This window comes from Aquarana catesbeiana, linkage group LG03, assembly GCF_042186555.1.
Source record: "Aquarana catesbeiana isolate 2022-GZ linkage group LG03, ASM4218655v1, whole genome shotgun sequence".
Taxonomy (NCBI): domain Eukaryota; kingdom Metazoa; phylum Chordata; class Amphibia; order Anura; family Ranidae; genus Aquarana; species Aquarana catesbeiana.
Window position 1 is genome coordinate 388,324,045 of NC_133326.1, and position 19,924 is coordinate 388,343,968.

A 19,924-nucleotide genomic window follows, 5' to 3' on the forward strand; every position below is an offset into this window, starting at 1 on the left:
TGTTAATGTATGTAATGCATTACTGACAAAAACATTCATCATTTTCAGCACCATGAATTAATTTTGTGGAGTCATGAAAATGGCCTGATTGTGGAAAATTATAAAGCACTGTGGGTGTTTACTAAAGGTAATTCCACTTTGCACTCCAAGTGCACTGCAAAAGTGCACTTGAAACTGTACTGAAAGTGCACTTGTAGTGCAAAGTGGATTTGCCTTTAGTAACTAACCCCCATTGTCACAGTAAAAACCAACTTACTACATATATTGCTATTGAGCATTGAGAGAAGAAGCCACACATTAGAAAACATTTTACTCAAAGCACATTCACATGTGCATTAGAAAAGGGTTTTGGAACAAACCAACATCTTTGGTGTTTAACTTATTTTTTTTCCCCCATTGTAAATATCCTTTTTTTGGTTAAACAGGTATGTTTCAAAGCATAACATACACAACTCAGGAACTTACAAAGTTCAACTTTGATAAAGTGAAGGCAATATCAGACATGAGTATGTCCAAACTGTGTTGATATTGCCTTCATCAGATGGGGTGATGTCACCCCTGTAAAAGCCAAATTTTGAAGATGCACACAAATTGGGATTCAAACTGGGGATTTCCCTCCTGATCCCACTCCTAATGTCAACATGTGCTAGTTCCCATCATGGGTGATCAATGGACGTGTTTTGGGGGTGCAACCCCTTCCTCTCACCTAATTGAGTTGCGAGGAAGGGGTTGCACCCACAAAACGCATACATTGATATCCCGTGATGGCAGATAGCACATGTTGACACACTGTGTGCATATTCAAAATTTGGCTTTTAAAATACTTTATACATTTTTTTCTAAGCAAAAATACACAATAAAATGGTACAATTTTTGTGTGTTTTATATTCTGCCTAAAACATCAATGATGTTCTTCATTTTTTGTTGAACATCATTGATGTTTTCCTTTATATTTTCTAAATCACGATTACACCCCATTCTCTCCCCGATGAGGATCTGGGCACTTTCACTGGTGAAATGAGATTCTTCTTCCACAACATCCACATCACCTAAAAGAAAAAAGTGCACCATGTATTAGAAATATGCAGGAATAGCTCTCTTACCTGAAGCTGTGGTCTCAGACATTCACCTGTTGTGGTGACAATTTCGCCCACTTCATAGACCTCTCCCTTCTCATCCTCTGCTTGTGGTTTTGTGATTTCCCCTTCTTTAGGAGGTGCGGGGTCCCGGGTGTCCTCAGATGTCCCGAGTCTTTTCTCTCCTATGTGAGTAAAAAATAGGTATACTTAGCACACAGATATTGGAGGGCAGAAATAGGAATATGAAACATTGCTTGGAAGTGTCCTACAATTGTCTGTTTTGGCAGAGTTTCAAGCTGAAGAGCATTTTATTTCCTTTCTAAAGCTGGAATACTTACCTTTTTTGTTAAAGTATCACAAGTGTAGAGATCCCTGGTATCAACTGGAGCACCTGTGTGGGACGCCCTAAAAGGTTTGAGTCTGGTGTCCCACACTAGTGCTCCTGCGTCCAGATGTGTAAACAGCTGCTGAGTGTCCTTTACTTACACTGAATCAAGTTTGCATTTCATTTTAGCTACAAACCCATCTAGACAACAAACTTATTTTAATACAAATAGGCCTGAACAAATGTAGTTAACCTGTATCTGCCAAAAACATCTTATAAGTGGGCGAACGAACAATGTTTCGTACGACCGATTACTGTGCCCATGAACATAAAAGTTGCCATTTTAAACTGTACAACAGTAAAGAAAAGCACAAGGAGCAGCAAGCAAGTAATAATAATAATAGGATTACAGGACAAATACTTACTTTTTAGAAGCAGTTTCCTGATCTTTCTGTACTGATCGTGCACCCTCAATTTGAGGTCTGACCATCGTTTCCTCAATTGATCCATGGTTCGTCATACCCCAAAATTCCTGTGCAGACTCTTCACAACTTTAGGCATGATCTTGGCCTTTCTCACATTTGGGTTTGGGTACGGTCCATACTTCCCATCATAATCAGCCCTCTTGAAGATGTCCACTGTCTCCACCATCTCTATAAAGGCCATAAATGGAGGCCTTAAATCTCATCCGGGATCGGGAGGTTCAGGGCTCCAGCCTTTTGTCTTTGCAGCTGTTGTCTCTCCGCCATGTGCTCTCCCACTGTGCTGAAAGACAAGGGGTGGGGAATAGACTAGAAAGATCGTCAGGGGCAGGCGGAGTTTCAAGCATGCGCAGTGTATATAAAGCGTAACGCACCTACGTCATACTTTTGATCTGTGAGCAGAGTATGGAGTAACGTAAGTGACGATCGTTATAACGAAGGTACAATTTTAACTTGGTGCATCAGTGGCCTATACTGCTTATAGATTGGGGCCTATATTGGGTCAAGATTAGGAGAGTTTCGCCTGACATTAGGGTTTGTCTTGTGTTGTGTCTTGCAGAGAAAATAGATCCCTTCAATGACAGGGAATTTCTAGGAATATTGATTGGTATGTTCAGGGAGCTGCCCTGTCTGTGGCAGGTGAACCACCCGTTTTATAATAATCCAATAAAGAGGCAGGCAGCGCTGGAGAAACTGCTTGAATTTGTGAAGCCGGTGATCACCACGGCAGACATCAAGTATTTAACATCCAAAATTGGTGGCATGAGGAGCACTTATAATAGGGAGCGCAAGAAGGTCCAGGATTCCCTGAGATCAGGAGCAGCAGATGACATTTATGTACCCAGGCTGTGGTACTATGACAGACTGCATTTTCTGTCAGACCAGAGGGAACCCAGGCCAGCACTCTCCAGTTTTCCTTCAAGGCTTCCTTCCCCCCCAGCTGAGGCTTCCAACGACCAACCTGGGCCTTCCAGGCAGCAACATGTAGAGGAGCCCAGCTTGAGTCAGGTATAGCATTCTTCAAAATATTTCTGGTTTCCAAATTAATGATGTTAAATATATGTTAGTTTTGATAACTAATTTCTGATTTCACAAAGTGTTTTACATATCAAGTAGTGTAGTAGTGGCCACAAATGATTGGGACAAGACTGAAAAATACTGGGGTCAGAATGATAGTCTTTTCTATTTATTAACATTCAATTTGCAACAGTCATGAGCTGAAAATTGTGTGAGACTGATGAACCAAAAAAGAAAACTATGTTCCTTTTTCATACACAGGAAGGTCTCAGCCAGGAGAAGGCCGTGGAAAGTGGCAGCCGGGAAGTGGCCGGGCCCAGTAGCATGCCCAACTTCCAGGCCCCTGCCCTCGGCCTTCCACAAAAAAGTGCCAGGAAGAGGAGTAACCTGGAGGAGGCAGCACTTGGCATATTTCTGAAGGTTACTGCAACCCTCAGAAAGCCCCCCAGTCTTCAAGAGGACTATGCCTACATGACAGCCTGCAAAATGCTGGAAATGGAGGAGGGCCAACGCCTCTTATGTGAGGAAGTGATCTTGCAAGCCCTAAATAAGGGGTTGAGGGGCGAACTCACAAGCCAAAGCAACGTTTGTGAGTTGAACCATGGTCCTGCACCTCCTCCTCCACCTCCTGCCACAACTCCAACACCAGAGCCACAGCCTGGAAGGAAGCATGTAAGGAAGACCAGAGAGTGATGGCCTGGGTTCAGTCTGGTCTGACAAAAGATGCAGGCTGTTGTATGACCACAGCCTGGGGACAGATATGTCATCTGCTGCTGTTCCTCATCTCTTGTAGTCCTGGACTGGATTGTGCTCACTATTATATGGACTCCTCAGGTTGGCAAATAGTTAATGTGTGGGGTACAAAGGCTTCGCCAATTTCAGCAGTTTCTCCAGCGTTGCCTTCCTCTTTATTTTGTTATGACCCAGAATAAATGGCTATTTATTTTTCAGAAATACTTGCCTATGTGTTTTACTTCAAAAAGGACAGTTTGTTTGTGAGTAGGCAGGTACATTTCCTAAATACAATGTCAAATTAACAAGGGACACCAACACCAACCAACCTCCTTAAGGTTAAAAAATACAAGATAATAATGGTGGTAACTTGACACACAAAACAAGAAATAATATTATGGAGAGCACTAGAAAATAAATAAATAAATGTAGATCTTGATTAAAAAAAAAAAAAAGAAACAAAAATTATAAACATTATTATGGAGATCTGATGAAAAACAAAATTAATATTATTCATGAGATCACGAGAAATAATAAAGAAATCAGTTTGTGAGAACTCTGTGTGAATATGAGCAGCAAAACAACTTAATTCTTCTAGCATTCTAAAGAAGAAGAGAATGCGCTGCATTAAACTATTCAAAAAATTGCAGCGTGACGAATGTGCTATCTCCATTACGAACGCTAGTTTTACCAGACCGAGCGCTTCCATCTCGTAATTTACTCTGAGCATGCGTGGCACTTTGTGCATCGGAATTGTGTACACATGATCGGAATTTACACAAACGGACTTTGTTGGAAAATTTGAGAACCAGATCTCAAATTTTATGCGATGGAAATTCCGATGGAAACTGTCTGATGGAGCCTACACACGGTCAGAATTTCCGACAAAAGGCTCCCATCAAACATTTTCCGTTGGAAAATCCAACCGCGTGTACGGGGCATTAGTTGCAAGGAAACAGCTTTGCTACTGATCTGTCTCCTTTATTCCCAAAGATCAGCAGGCATAAATGTATTTCCATAGCTTTAAGGCCCCTTACGGATCGTTCGTTTCATCAGTTCAATCACGTTTTTCAAAGAAAAAACAGATGAAATTTACATCAGTTTATCATCAATTTGTCATCAGTTTTTCATCTTTCGTCTTTACATCAGTTTTTTTACATCCTCCAGCTAGAGTCCTTAACCATTTGAGTCCCAGAGCCATTTTTTTTTGCAAAAAATGGACCGTTTACATCCGTTTTACGTCCAAACCGTTTTTGTTTTTAAAAAAAAGAAAAATAGGGCTTTGATCCATTCCAAAAAATGGATGTTGACGGAAGTGGATGTAAATGGATTATCATCCATTTACATCCATTTTTCAATAGGGATGCCTTATGCCGCGTACACACAAGTGGACTTTACGGCAGACTTTGCCCGGCGGACGGGATTTCGTTGGACAATTCGATCGTGTGTGGGCTCCAGCGTACTTTGTTTTCTCAAAAGTTGGACGGACTTAGATTTGAAACATGTTTTAAATCAATCCATCGAAATCGAGTCCGGTCGAAAAGTCCGCTCGTCTGTATGCTAGTTCGACGGACAAAAAGCCACGCTAGGGCAGCTATTGGCTACTGGCTATGAACTTCCTTGTTTTAGTCCGGTCGTACGTCATCACATACGAATTCGACGGACTTTGGTGGATTGTGTGTAGGCAAGTCCGTTCATTCAGAAAGTCCGTCGTAAAGTACATCGAAAAGTCCGCAGTGCAAAGTCTGCCGTAAAGTCCGCTCGTGTGTACGCGGCATTAATGTCCGCTTTTCATCCATCAACGGATGGATGAAAAGCAAACGTTCCACATGTGTGAAAATGGCCTAACTTGCAAGGTTCTGCTGTTATCCCACAAAACTTGTGTTCAGTTAGCTACATACCCAGCCAGGCCATCTGTCTTTTTATTTAACCTCCCTGGCTGTATTCCAGAGTGTGGCTCAATGTGAATTTTCATTACCAAAAGTGGTAACCCCGAGCCACACTCAGTATCGCATCGCAGGATCCAGGCAAAGTTAATCACCTCTTCCCCAGGATCCCGTGATGTTTTCCAGATGTGTGTGCGAACCGTGTCCTCTGCAGGATCTATCACAGTGCCAGGCTCAGTTCCCTGCAAGTGTCGCGATGTACGGGGACGGAGCTTGGTGCAAAATTCAAAAAATTAAAAACACAGAACACATACAGTACACTGTAATAATACAGATTACATTACTGTATCAAATAATTCAACATCCCTTTTGTTCCTAATGCTTTGTCCAGTGCCCTGCCTGCAGTTTTATATTATATATACTGTTCTTTCTGCCTGGAAACTTGAGAATGTCCATAGCAATCAAAAAGTTTCCCTTTACATCAAAAGCGGTTTTAGACCAGCTAGAAAACAGCGATAATAAATTAAAATCACTTTCAGATTTGAAAGACAGTGATTTATGGGAAATTCGTCACCAAACACTGAAAGTAATAAAGGCGAAAATTCTGCAACTGAGCAAATTTCAGTGTTTTTGATTTTATTACATTATTGAATACATTTTATTATTATTATTATATTATTATTTATTATAATTATTTATAGTATATATATATATATATATATATATATATATATATATATATATATAATATATTTATTATATTATAATTTATGATTTCGTGTTTCAAACTCTATCATACCTGGGGTGTCTACTAGACTCTTGTTTGGGCAGATTTAAGTGAGTTATTCCTAAGAATTATAGGCCTACGATATAAAAATGTCAAATTTCCATGTGTAACATTGTACCGCCATCAGCATCAAAAATCTGACATAAGACATAATCATACCACCAGGGGGGTTAAGGCAAGCTCAGCTAGTGTTCCTGTCACCAGGTCACCCAGTGACCCAACATTTCAAAGAAGATTACTAGTGACCCCCAGTAATTCTTAGTTCCGCTGGCTTTCTGAGTAGATTTTCAAGTGACTGATCATCTCAGCAAGGACTTGTTACACTGAGATCCTTATGCTACGTACACACAATCGGACTTCTCATCAGAAAAAGATATGATGGCTTTTCCAACGGGATTCCGCTCAAGTTTACCTTGCATACACACGGTCACGCAAAAGTTTGCTGAACTTACGACCGTCAAGAACACGGTGACGTACAACACTACGACGAAGCGAGAAAATGAAGTTCAATGCTTCCGAGCATGCGTCAAATTGTTTCCGAGCATGGGTAGGAATTTTGCGCGTCGGAATTGCCTCAGACGATCACATTTTCGGATAGGAACTTTTTCCGACCGAAAAATTGAGAACATGCTCTCAATCTTTTTCTGGCTGGAATTCGGCCAGCAAAAGTCCGATGGAACATACACGCGGTCGCATTTTCCGACGAAAAACTCTCATTGGTCTTTTGCGGGCCGAAATTCCGATCATGTGTACACGGCATTAGTGTTTTTGTACTGTACATCAACAATTTCTGTTGCTGTGATGCTGTTTTTTTGGGGGGCACTTTCCTAATTTTGTTTTTTAATTCCATTGATTTTAATTCACATTTATTTTTTGCTTTTTACTTTTGTAAAAAAAAAATGTTTCCTAGTGTCCTTGGCTTTCTATGAAGATTTCTGAAGGGGAAATTGCATATTACATATTTACCTATTAATACTGTGGCTCACTAAGGAATTCTAAATGTCAGAGAATCCCTATGAGACATCTGGTGCATAGATATACACATGCACATGGTATTTCCTGAAGAACGGCTAACAGGGGCGTACATGCGCGCGGGAAGTCGCGATTGTGAGCGCACACAGGCACAATCCCTGTTGGCGCCAGATGGGCTATTTAAAGGGAGCTCATTCCCATATCCTTTGCTGACTGATCTTCAGCTGTGCCCTGTGTCCTGATTGATTCTGCATGTTCTCCCTGTTACCAACCTGGCGTGTTCTTGACCTGATCCTGGATTTTGCTTCTGTCTTGTCGTTTATTCTTGACCCTGCTCCATTCTTGACTTCAGCTCTGCTCATGGCTTGGTACCTCGCTGCCTGCCTGTTGATGACCAAAGTTATTCCTGAGACCCTGCTTCTGCCTCTGATCCTGGCTCACGGTACTACTGGAGTGCTTGCCTGGCTGTCTGCTGCACCAGCTCTGTACACCGCTATATGTTCCAGCCTCCAGAGTCCCGACAAGCTGCCTATCCAGAACCATCAGCATAAGCAGAGTGCCCCTTTAGTCTGGACACTAATGCTGTTCCTGCTCCTCTGGTTCCACAGTCTCCTTGGAGTTGCATTCCCTGTTGCAGGTTTTGCATCAGCCCCTACTCGTGTCCCTCCTGCCCTTCAGCACCCTCTGTCTCATCTTCAGAGCCCCAGGGCGGGAGATATAAGAGGCCGACCTCGTAAATTCAGTCTCCTATCAGGTACATGACACTAAGCCTCCAAATCTTGGTAAAGGAGGCCATATAAGGACATAAGCATGGCTTTTCTTTATACCAAATGAATGTTTTTGTTAACTGACCAGGATGTGGCCAGGCCCACTTTCTTCTTTACAACTGGCCATTTCCTTGAATTCAAGTTCTATATTATCACAGCGAAAACCTATAGTACCCTTGTCTTGCTCAGAACTGCCATGAGGCATGTGTCTGATTCTGATCCATGGCGCCATGCCATATAATGGCAGAAACAGCATCTATAGTTAAAGTGGTAGTAAACAATCATCTTGTAAAACAACCCACTCAGTTTGAAATCTGAAAGAAAGGCAAAACATTTGTGAATAGATTACAAAAATATATACATAAGTACATTTTTTCCCCTTTTTTATAAGTGTTCACTCTTCCCTTCCCTCTCTTCCCTCTGCTCTCAGTTGCATAAGAGCTGGGGGAGGAGAAGCAGCAGGACACTGAGCTTCCCAGTGAAAGGCTGAGGAACTGACAGGAAGACCAGGAATTTCGCACAAAGGAAGTAATGCAAAGAGAACAGGATACTTTTCATACAAGTACATGGTACAGTAGGCACATATCAGGAATATGAAATGTTGGGGTAATAGACGCTTTAAGTATTTTTGTTATATTTTCTAATATTATCTGTATATGTCATTACTTTTATTAAATGTTATACTTATAAGCATTAGTGTGATCGCTCTTTGCACAGGTAGCACCCTCTAGAAGTGTGCTAGAGTTAGTATAGGTTTGCTCTTAGTGTAGGCATACCATAGCTAGCTCAGGGCTAAGCCTGAGCTGTGTAATCTGGGTCAGGGTTACTTTAGTTCAGGGGCTGGATGTCTCATCTGGCAGCTCTCTCTGACACTTCCCCCTGGTCTGGAGGTTTGAAGAAACTTCCAGAGCTGGAGGGTGGGAGTAAGCAGGGGCTTCCATGCATATTTATGAGGACCTCGACCAATCCCTAGCAAAGCGGGTCTGGAAGGGGGCAGACCACCTCATAAATAGACATAAATCATGCCAGCAGGAGCAGGCGGTTGGGAGATGGAGTGCTGAGGTGGCTGTCGGTGGCCCTGGAGGGTGCCCCCTAGTCTGGAGGGAGGGGCGACCTCAGGCCTGGAGCTCGGGTGCTGGAAGATTCCCCCTAAAACACACAAAGGAAACCCTTCCTGGAGGCACAGGAGCAAGGAGAGAGAACAGCGGGAGCAGGTCAGCATGTCTGGGAGATCTCCTGAGAGTCAGCCGGGTAGGCTGGTGAGTGTCAGTCTGGAGGACTGTGGGGAGAAGTTAGCATGAAGGGCTAGTGAAAGGGGCAGCTGCAGCTAGTTGGGGTGGCAGTGCCTGAAGAGGTGGTGCTGGAATCAGTAACCACAGGATTGAAACAAGCTGGACACTGAACTTTTGCTACACAACCAAGGGGCCTCAGGTTCCTGCTTATAATGGGCTATTGCTACATCTGACTGTTGGATAATTCACAGTGTTCCAGCTGGGTTCTGTAAGCAAGTGAGTGCTGGAAGAAGAAGAGGAGCAATATATAGAGACCGTATATAGGAAGAGTCATCCCTGAAGTTTGTTCTGAAGTCAAGTGGGCATCCCATAATCTCCCATCCCTATCCAAGATATTATCTCTTAATAAACATAAAATAAACTGTCACGGACTGTTCTCTGAATTTTGGAGTGCCTGTGGAAGTTCGGTGTGATCTCTGTACCCCCAGTGTTCCCAATTTCTTCCAGCCTGTCCCCAGTGATTCTGTGGTTCTTGCTTGCAACCTGTACCTGTGTACTTGTGCCTCTTGTTTTTCTTTGTATACCTCTGTCAGTTTTCAACCTTCCTGAACCTTTGTGATCCCCTGTTACTTCCAGCCTGTCTTTCATTATCAGAACCTGTGTCTGCAGACTGCTTCATTGTCTTCTTGTGTATTCCTAGTATGTTTCTTGTTCAGTGACGGTGTACACTTCTGTCTGCTTCCAGTGATTCCTGTTTGTCTCTGTGCATTACTACTCCTAATGTCTGTGTGTCTCTGCACACTACTACCCAACCCCAGTGCCCCTGTATAATTCTGTGCACTTCTGCAAGCTTGGACTGTATTATATCCTGATCCCAGCACCTTAACACGGTAAGGGACTCTTACCTGTTTATTATCCCTTAGTTACTTAGTAGCCGCCTGCTCAGATGACTCAGAAGACTGCAACCTAGCAATTGTCTGTTGCACAACCCATCTCCACCTTCAGGAGCTCTGGAGAAGACAAGACAAGTACTTCCTCATCTGTACCAATAGGTACAGTTGTGCTCAAAAGTTTGTATACCCTGGCAGAAATTTTGTGAAATTTTGGCATTGATATTGAAAATATGACTGATCATGCCAAAAAAAACTTTTATTTAAGTATAGCAATCACATGAAGCCATTTATTATCACATAGTTTTTTTAATCCTTTTGAAATCAGAATGATAACAGAAATCACCCAAATGGCCCTGGTAAAAAGTTTACTTACCCTGGATTATTTGGTCTTGGTACAGACACAGAAGGTGGCAAGCACACATTAAAATGGCAATTAAAGGTTAATTTTCCACATTTGTGGCTTTTTAAATCACAATTAGTGTCTGTGTATAAATAGTCAATGAGTTTGTTAGCTCTCACATGGATGCACTAAGCAGGCCAGACACTGAGCCATGAGGAGGTAGAAAAGAACAGTCAAAAGACCTGAGTAACAAGGTAATGAAACGTTACAAAGATGGAAAAGGGTATAAAAAGATATCCAAAGCCTTGAATATGCCAGTCAGTACTGTTCAATCACTTAATAAGAAGTGGAATATTATGGGATCTCTTGATACCAAGCCAAGGTCAGGTAGATCAAGAAAGATTTCAAAAGTGCTCCCATAGCAAACTTCTCCCTATGGAGTCACTCATATGAGATCTCTCCTGAACCAAGCTGTGTGTGTCAATTGACACACACACACAGCGTGGCTTGGCCCCTCCTCCTGCTCTCTCCTCACTGGTTTTGACTGACAACAGCAGGAGCCAATAGCTGCCACCAGTGCCTCTAGTGAAACCAGGAAGAGGAGAAAAGAGCTGCAGCAGACGGGCACAGCACTGGATCTAGAATGGACTTAGGTAATGTTTAAGGTGGGTCTGGGGAGACCTGATATTGAAAGGTCTTTTACCTTAATGCAGAGAATGCATTAAGCTAAAAAAAAAAAAAAAAAAAAAAAGTTTGCGTTTAGAACCATTTTTAGTCCCTACTGACCTACTGACAAGATCAGCTAGTGATTACATACAGGCTGGAATCCAAAATAATCTATCAGTTTGCAGAAGGCACTGCCACCTCACCTTCAGGCATTTCAATGGATTTGCAGCACCATTTATTTAATAGTATAATTATTAAATATATGTTTTCTTAATAAAATAAGAAATTAATAAAAAAATACACAAATAAAACTTTGTTTACAAGTACTGCAATGATTAAATATCCTTATTTATTTATTTTTACAAAAAGTACCTAAAAGAAATACCATTTATTTAATCTCTATTATTCAAAAAAAGACAAAGTTTAAAAAAACTGAAAAATCTCTGTTGATGTCTCCTTGTGACATTTCACTTACTTTCCACATGAGCTACAGTATTAGTGTACTATAGAAGAGATTGTAAAAGATTGTAAAAGAGAGAAGATTGCCAACTGCCAGATTTAACTTCCATATACAGCAAGCAATATCTCCTTGTCAATGATAGGTTGGAGATGTAATCAGTTATTGCTACACTGGCTGCCTGCCAGTCTGTACTGACTCCTGTGCCAGTCCACTGTGGGAATATGCGCTTCTCTCTTGTACATTGTCTATAAAATATGTAGCCATTGACCCATACTATTTTCATTTATCTGCCCTACTTTAAAATGTAATGCACCAAATTTATCTTGAAATTAGTTGCTACTTACCTGGGGGAAATAATAATTCAGCAGTTTAATGACATCTAGCAGTGACAAGTAGAAATATAGATATAGATATAGATATAGATATAGATAATTTCATCTTCACAAAAAAAGGAAAAAACCTGTGGAGCCAAGTGCTTGGCTAAAAATGTAGAGCGAGCGAAACACTGGCTGCAGCTGCTCTGTGTAGCTACTGCCCTGCGGTGCTGAACTGGGTAACGGATGTTTCCAGCGAGAGGAGGTTGCTGCTGAGCAGGAATATTTCAATAGACTGAGTCAGGCAGCACTGCACTGTAGGAACGGTAGTCCAGAAGAGAGACCCTATTATGGTAACCAAGAGCTTTTGAACTACATTCCCCAGAGATAGATTGCTGGGAGGAGGGGAAAGAGCTGCATTTAACCTGGCTGTACAGAACATAACGCTCTCTCTTGCTGTGAGGGAGATCAAAGAGCGCTTATTGTTGCCCAGTGTGCACCATCATTACTGCTTATTGGCAGCTTGAGCAGGATGCAGAGTTCTGAGTCCTGGTGTGTTGACAGTCAGAATTATCTGGATGCATAGAGGAAGGAGGACTGATTGCTGTAGGTGACCAAATTGTGAACTACTTCTGTGGTGATTCACCATCTGCTAGAGGACTGCTATACAGCTATCTAGTAGCCTTACTTGCTATCTGCAGATTTTACTGGGACTGTATTCATGTGCACCAGTGGGAAAACTGGGCCCCAACGTTAACCAACTGAAGAGATACTAAGTACTAAGGAATGCTTTCCCAATAGCACTCCAGAGACCTTTGCTTATTGCTTATACTAAGAGGTACCCCTTAGGGGACATTACATCAAATACTAGTCATTCTGCTAGAGTGAACTCTAAATCAGTTTTAGTATTACTATCCATACTGCAGTTATTGCTTCTATGCCCTGTTTACTGCTGATTTTGCTGACCAATGAGTTCATTTTAGTCTAGTGTTACAGAACTCTATTCTAAGCTACTTTGGCTTATTGACTATACCATCTAGCAGACTGTGTCTGAACTTACTGAATTTAGTCTATCTGCTCATTTAAGCTTAGACAATTGTTTACTGTAACCAATACAGATACCTGTAGGTGAATGACACAGCTTTGTGGGGGGAGCCACACGGCCACACTGTTTTTAAATTGTGACAGCAGGTGCAGGGTGCTGTCACAGTGGGAAAATGCGGGGGGGGGGTCTGCTGCATTAGTAACATATTACATGTTACACCCTGAATGGAGGTGTAACATTTTGCTAAAGGTGAACTTATCCTTTAACTACATACAGTATTGTCAGAGGTATAACAGAAACCTGATCTGTCAGCGTCGGCGCTTTCCTTTGCGCCTGCGCAGTAGAGTTGCGCTTCAGTGCACACGGGTGCGCGATTCGGCGGGTTCGCGCATACAAGTGCGCACGCGGGTGCACGATGCGGTGCAATTGCGTAGGCATGTGTGCGCCGTTGTGCACACAGCGGGAGTCCCCCTGGCGGGCCTATAAAAGACAGCCTGTATATTGTCCCATTGCTGGTTTGTCTTCTCAGCTTCCTGTAACCTGTTCCTGAGCCTGTGTACCTGTGCCTATCTGTTGTGACCCGGATTGACTTGACCTCTCCTGAACCTCTCCAGCACCCGACCTCTGGCTTGCCTTACGGACTTCTCTACCGGCTTGATTCCTGTGTTTGACCCTCGGCCTCCTCCTGGACTCTGTCTCTGCCTGATCCCAGTGATTGATCATCAGCCTACTCCACTACTGCCTGACTACCCGTGTTTGACCCCCGGCTTGTTTCTGGACTTTGTCTCTGTGTTTGACCCTCGGCTTCCTCATTGAATCGGCTCCAGTCTTCTCCTCCAGACTCCGCTGTTTTAGGCTTCAGCCAAGCCAGTTCCAGTCCAGTGTCAAGTCCACTCTGCACGGATCTTCTCTCTGCCAGAGGACTTTCCTGCTACCTCTTCTACCTGCTGGTGACCCGTGCTTCTTCGTGCCCAATACCAGCTGTGCCACTTTCAGGGGTATCGTGTGCCCAGCTGCAAGGGGAGCCTCTCTCAGCAACTCGGCCTTGGTGAGTACCTGACAGTACAAACCAGCCATAAACGAGGCCGAGAGAGCTGGCTCTCCCCTTGAGGCGCTTTGTCAGCAAGTTTCAGCCCTTACCCAAGCTGTTCAGAGACTTCAGGATGGCTATTTCCAGATTGAAGGCCGCCTTCAGCATCTGACTACTTCTCCAGGCCTCCTAGATACCATGTCAGCATCTGACAGTGGAACATCTTCCCAGCAAGGTCAACCCAACCCTGCTCCCGCAGTAATGATGACCTTTCCTGAACCCAGAGTTTCCACTCCGGAACGGTTTTCCGGGAACCGGAAGAAGTTCAGGGTGTTCAAAAATGCTTGCCAGTTGTACTTAGCCCTCCAACCCAGGACTTTTCATTCTGAGGCTGTGAAAGTGGGATTTGTCATCTCCTTGCTGTCTGATGAACCACTATCTTGGGCCCACAATCTCCTCAAACAAAAGAGTCCCCTTCTCAACTCGGTGGACACTTTCTTCGATTCAATGGGTCAGCTGTATGATGACCCACAGCGCACTGCCACCGCTGAATCCATTTTGCACACCCTGACCCAAGGTAAGAGACCCGTGGAAGACTACACCGTGGAATTCCGGAGATGGGCAGGTGACAAAAGCTGGAATGAGGCCGCTCTCAAGTACCAGTATCGACAGGGTCTCTCGGAAACTCTAAAGGATGAATTGGCTCGGGTAGATACTCCTGCCTCTCTGGAAGACCCGATCCAACTAGCCACCAAACTTGACAGACACTTCCAGGAGCGACGTTACGAGCTTTTCCAGTCTTCCAAACCAACCTGGATGCTACCTCGGGTCCCTCCTGTTCCTGCTCCTCCCATGGTCCCTTCTGCCTCTTCCGACAGCGAGCCCATGCAACTGAGTTTAATCCGGTCTCCGCTCACTCCAGATGAAAGACTTCGCTGGCATCAGGCCAACCTTTGCTTGTATCGTGGAGAAGCAGGCCACTTTTTACGCGGCTGCCCTGTGAGATCTAGTAAGTCCCGTCCATAGTTTGCCATGAACTTTCAAGTTGGTGGCTCCAGCCAGTCTCACCTTATCCTCCCGGTCTCTTTTCAGGTGGCAGAAGAGGAGGTTCGGCTACTGGCCATCATTGACTCAGGAGCCTGCAGTTGTTTCCTAGACGCATCCCTCGCTCACAGTCTGCACATCCCTCTCCAAGTCAAGAAACAATACCTACAAATACACCTGGCAGATGGGTCCCTACCCTGCTCTGGGCCGGTCACCCAAGAAACCAAGCCCATTCTTATTTCCACTGACTCTGACCATAAAGAATTTCTTCGCTTTGACATTATAAGCTCACCCATGTTCCCAATTATCTTAGGATTCCCATGGTTGCAGGCTCACGATCCTCAGATCAAGTGGAGCAAGAAAGAAATTCTCTTCTCCTCGGTGTATTGCTCTCAGCATTGCCTTTTGCCAAGCCATGACAGAACTGCCACCTGTTCAACTATACAGCCTATGCCAGATAATCTCCAGCATGTCCCTACAGCCTATCACGAATTTCTGGACATCTTTGACAAGAAAAAGGCTGACAGCTTGCCACCCCATCGGCCTTATGATTACCCCATTGACCTCCTACCTGGTTCTGAAATCCCCTTCGGCCGCATCTTCCCTCTGTCTGAGACTGAATTTGAAGCTCTCCATTCTTATATTGATGAGAACCTTGAAAAGGGGTTCATCCGCCCCTCTTCATCCCCAGCCGGAGCAGGAATCTTTTTCATCGAAAAGAAAGACGGATCTCTGAGACCTTATGTGGACTATAGAGAGCTCAATAAAATTACTATCAAGAATAGATATCCACTCCCTTTCATTCTTGAACTTTTCCAACATCTCAGGAGCGCTAAAATATTCACCAAACTTGATCTCCGAGGGGTCTAAAATCTTGTTCAGATACGTGACGGAGATGAATGGAAGACAGCCTTCAGGTCCAGATTTGGCCATTTCGAGTATCTAGTGATGCCTTTCGGGCTTTGCAACGCCCCGGCTACATTTCAACACCAGGTCAACGACATCTTCCGTGAGTACCTAGATAACTTTGTGATCGTTTATCTTGATGATATCCTGATTTTTTCCACTACAATAGAGCTAAATCAAACTCATGTGAAGAAGGTGCTTTCGATCCTCAGAAAACATGGCCTATATCTAAAAGGAGAGAAATGTGAATTTGAGAAGGATACCATCCAGTTCCTCAGATTCATCATCTGTATAGGAGGGGTCACAATGGACCCACAAAAGGTTAAAGCCATCCAGGAGTGGCCAACTCCTTCTGACAAAAAGGGGGTTCAGCGATTTGTTGGCTTTGCCAATTTTTATCGCAGGTTCATTAAAGGGTTTTCCCTAATCATCTCTCCCATCACTTAGCTCACCCACCAGCAGGCTAGATTCCAATGGTCCCAGGATACCCAGGAAGCTTTTGATGAATTAAAGAGACTTTTTTACATCAGCCCCTGTTCTCCAACATCCCAATCCAGTTTTGCCCTATGTACTAGAAGTGGATGCCTCAGAGTCTGCAACAGGAGCTATCCTCTCCCAAAGAAGTGGCCAGAAAGCATTGCTTTACCCAGCAGCATAGGCGTGCGCACAGGGTGTGCCGGATGTGCCCAGGCACACCCTAATCCCCCCCATGTGCATTAGTGTTATTGTTCTGTGTAGCAACAGGAACATGGGAAAGATCCCCCTCTTACCGGCTATGCCATAAGAATAGTGTTTATTCTTTACTCTTTCACTATGCCAGCAGGGAGACCAATGTGCCGGAGTCATATATATGTAGATACATACACATGCATGTGTGTTTGAGCTTAAGGGTGCACACCCTAATGCATTAGGCTGCGCACACCTATGCCCAGCAGCCTTTGCCTCTCGTAAACTCAGCCCCCCAGGGAGAAAAATTACGATGTTGGGGACCGAGAACTGTTAGCTATAAAATTTGCCTTAGAAGAATGGAGATACTTCATGATCTTCACGGACCATCGAAACCTAGAGTACCTCCGAACAGCCAAGCGCCTTAGACCCTGACAAGCCTGTTGGGCTTTATTCTTCTCAAGGTTCAACTTCCACATTTCTTATCGACCTGGTTCCAAGAATGGGAAGGCGGATGCACTTTCCCGTATGTTCCCTGAAGTTTGCAACCCAACAGAACCTGGAACCATCCTATCCCTACACAACTTCCTTTGCCTCATTCAGCCCAGTCTTAAATCGGCCTTCAAACAGGCCTCCAGTCAATGCATTGGATCCGAAGTATCCTCTCTGGAAAAGAAAGATGGGTTACTATGGGCCCAGGACAAGGTATTTGTTCCTCCCTCAGTAAGACTCCAGATTATGCAGACTTTTCACGATCACAAGCTTTGGAATACAAAAAACCTCCGAATTGATTAATCGTTCTTTTTGGTGGCCGGGCTGGAGACAAGACTGCAAAAATTACGTGCAATCCTGTATCTCTTGTCAAACCAGTAAGGGGTCAAACACCAAGGCCTGGGGACTTCTAAGATCCTTACCCGTCCCTGAACGTCCCTGGAAAGAGGTCTCTATGGACTTCATCGTGGACCTACCCCCCTCTGAGAAGTTTACTACCATTCTAGTAGTGGTTGACCGTCTCTCAAAGATGGCACACTTTCTGCCCATGATGGGCACTCCCTCTGCTTCAGCTACTGCAAATATCTTCATAAAAGAGGTGGTAAGACTTCATGGCGTTCTCTCAACATTGTGTCCGACAGGGGAATCCAGTTCACTTCAAAGTTCTGAAAGGATCTGTGTAGATCTCTGGAAATCAAAACCTCTTTCTCGTCTGCCTATCACCCACAGAGTAATGGTCAGACAGAGAGGACTAATCAATCCTTGGAACAATACCTCCGTTGCTTCTGCTCCTGCTCCCAAGATGACTGGTCTACCCTTCTGCCCTGCACAGAATTTGCCTACAATAACTCCATACACTCTGCCATCAACCAAACACCTTTCTGGGCAAATTACGGGTTCCACCCTTCTTTTCTACCATACTCCATCCCTGAAGTCTCAACTCCTGCAGTACAGGATCGGATAAACTTTATCCAAACAAATTTTTTACAGATTCAAGAAGCCATGAAGAAAGCTAAAAATAGCTATGAAAAATTCTACAATAGAGGGAGAAGGAGCAACCCGAGTTTTAAGGTTGGAGATAAAGTGTGGCTATCTGCCAGCAGTCTCAAACTTCCCTACCCATCAAGTAAGTTAGGCCCAAAGTTCATTGGTCCTTTTGAGATTAGGAGGGCAGTAAATCCTGAGGCTTTCGAACTAGCTCTACCCAGCTCATATAGGATACACCCAGTGTTCCATGCCTCTTTACTAAAGCCAGTAATGCCAAATCCTTTTCCGGGAAGATGTTTGATTCCTGTGTTTGACCCTTGGCCTCCTCCTGGACTCTATCTCTGCCTGATCCTAGTGATTGATGATCAACCTACTCCACTACAGCCTGACTACCCATGTTTGACCCCCGGCTTGTTTCTGGACTTTGTCTCTGTGTTTGACGCTCGGCTTCTTCATTGAACCGGCTCCAGTCTTCTCCTCCAGACTCCGCTGTTTTAGGCTTCAGCCAAGCCAGTTCCAGTCCAGTGTCAAGTCCACTCTGCACAGATCTTCTCTCTGCCAGAGGACCTTCCTGCTACCTCTTCTACCTGCTGGTGACCCGTGCTTCTTCGTGCCCAATACCCTCTGTGCCACTTCCAGGGGTATCGTGCGCCCAGCTGCAAGGGCAGCCTCTCTCAGCAACTTGGCCTTGGTGAGTACCTGACAAGTATGTTTTCAGTTGAAGATTGCTGTTTCATGTATTCTGCACTATAGCAAAAGTACTCCTAAACTTTTTTTTCTAACAGAACCACTAGGCTAAGACATTCATGTGCACAGGTACACAGGAGTCTGTCGGACAAGATGGGAGAACTAGAGCTACTGTTGTACGAGGAGGATTTAAATTTTCTGGGAATTTCAGAGACTTGGTTCAACAGCTCTCATGATTGGCTGGCAACCATTCAAGGGTATTCAAGGGTATTCCCTATATCACAGAGATGTACATATCAAAAATGATGTACAAGTGAATGTGAGGGACAACATCACTAATTGAGCAAGGGAGGAGGTGGAATCCTTATGGGTAGAGCTACAAAGGGAGGAAACCAAGGAGAAAATAATACTGGGAGTATGCTATAGGCCCCCCAACCAGAGGGAGGAGGGGGAGGCAGACCTCCTATCACAGTTTGGAATGGCGGTAAGGATGGTAAGTGTCATATAATGGGGGAATTTAATATCCAGACATAGACTGGGTGGAAGGAACCGCGCATTCGCTTAAAGCTCACCATTTCCTAAATGTCTTGCAGGACAATTTCATGGGTTAGATGGTAAATGTACCAACAAGAAACAAAGCTTTACTAGACCTACTGATTACCAACAATACAGACTTGATCACAGATGTGGAACTACGGGGCAATTTAGGAAACAGCGATCACAGTTCAATTAGTCTCAGTATAAATCACACAATTAAGAAATATAAGGGGAATACAAAGACACTGAATTTCAAAAGCGCCAACTTCCATGCTCCACGCTCCTTGCTAGAAGATATTAAATGGGTTAAAATCTTAAGAACAAAGAACACGGAGGAAAAATGGGTGTGCTTTAAGAGATATTAAATAAGGGTTTTAGCCAGTGCATCCCATTGGGAAATAAATTTAAAAGAGCTAATAAAAGTCCTGGGTGGCTTAACTCCAACGTAAAAATGCATAAAAAAGCAAAGGAGAAGGCCTTCAAAAAATGTAAGGCTGAGGGTTCTTTATCAGCAACAAGTTTACAAAGTATGCCATAAGAAATGTAAGGGTGCAATCAGGGTGGCTAAGATAGAACAC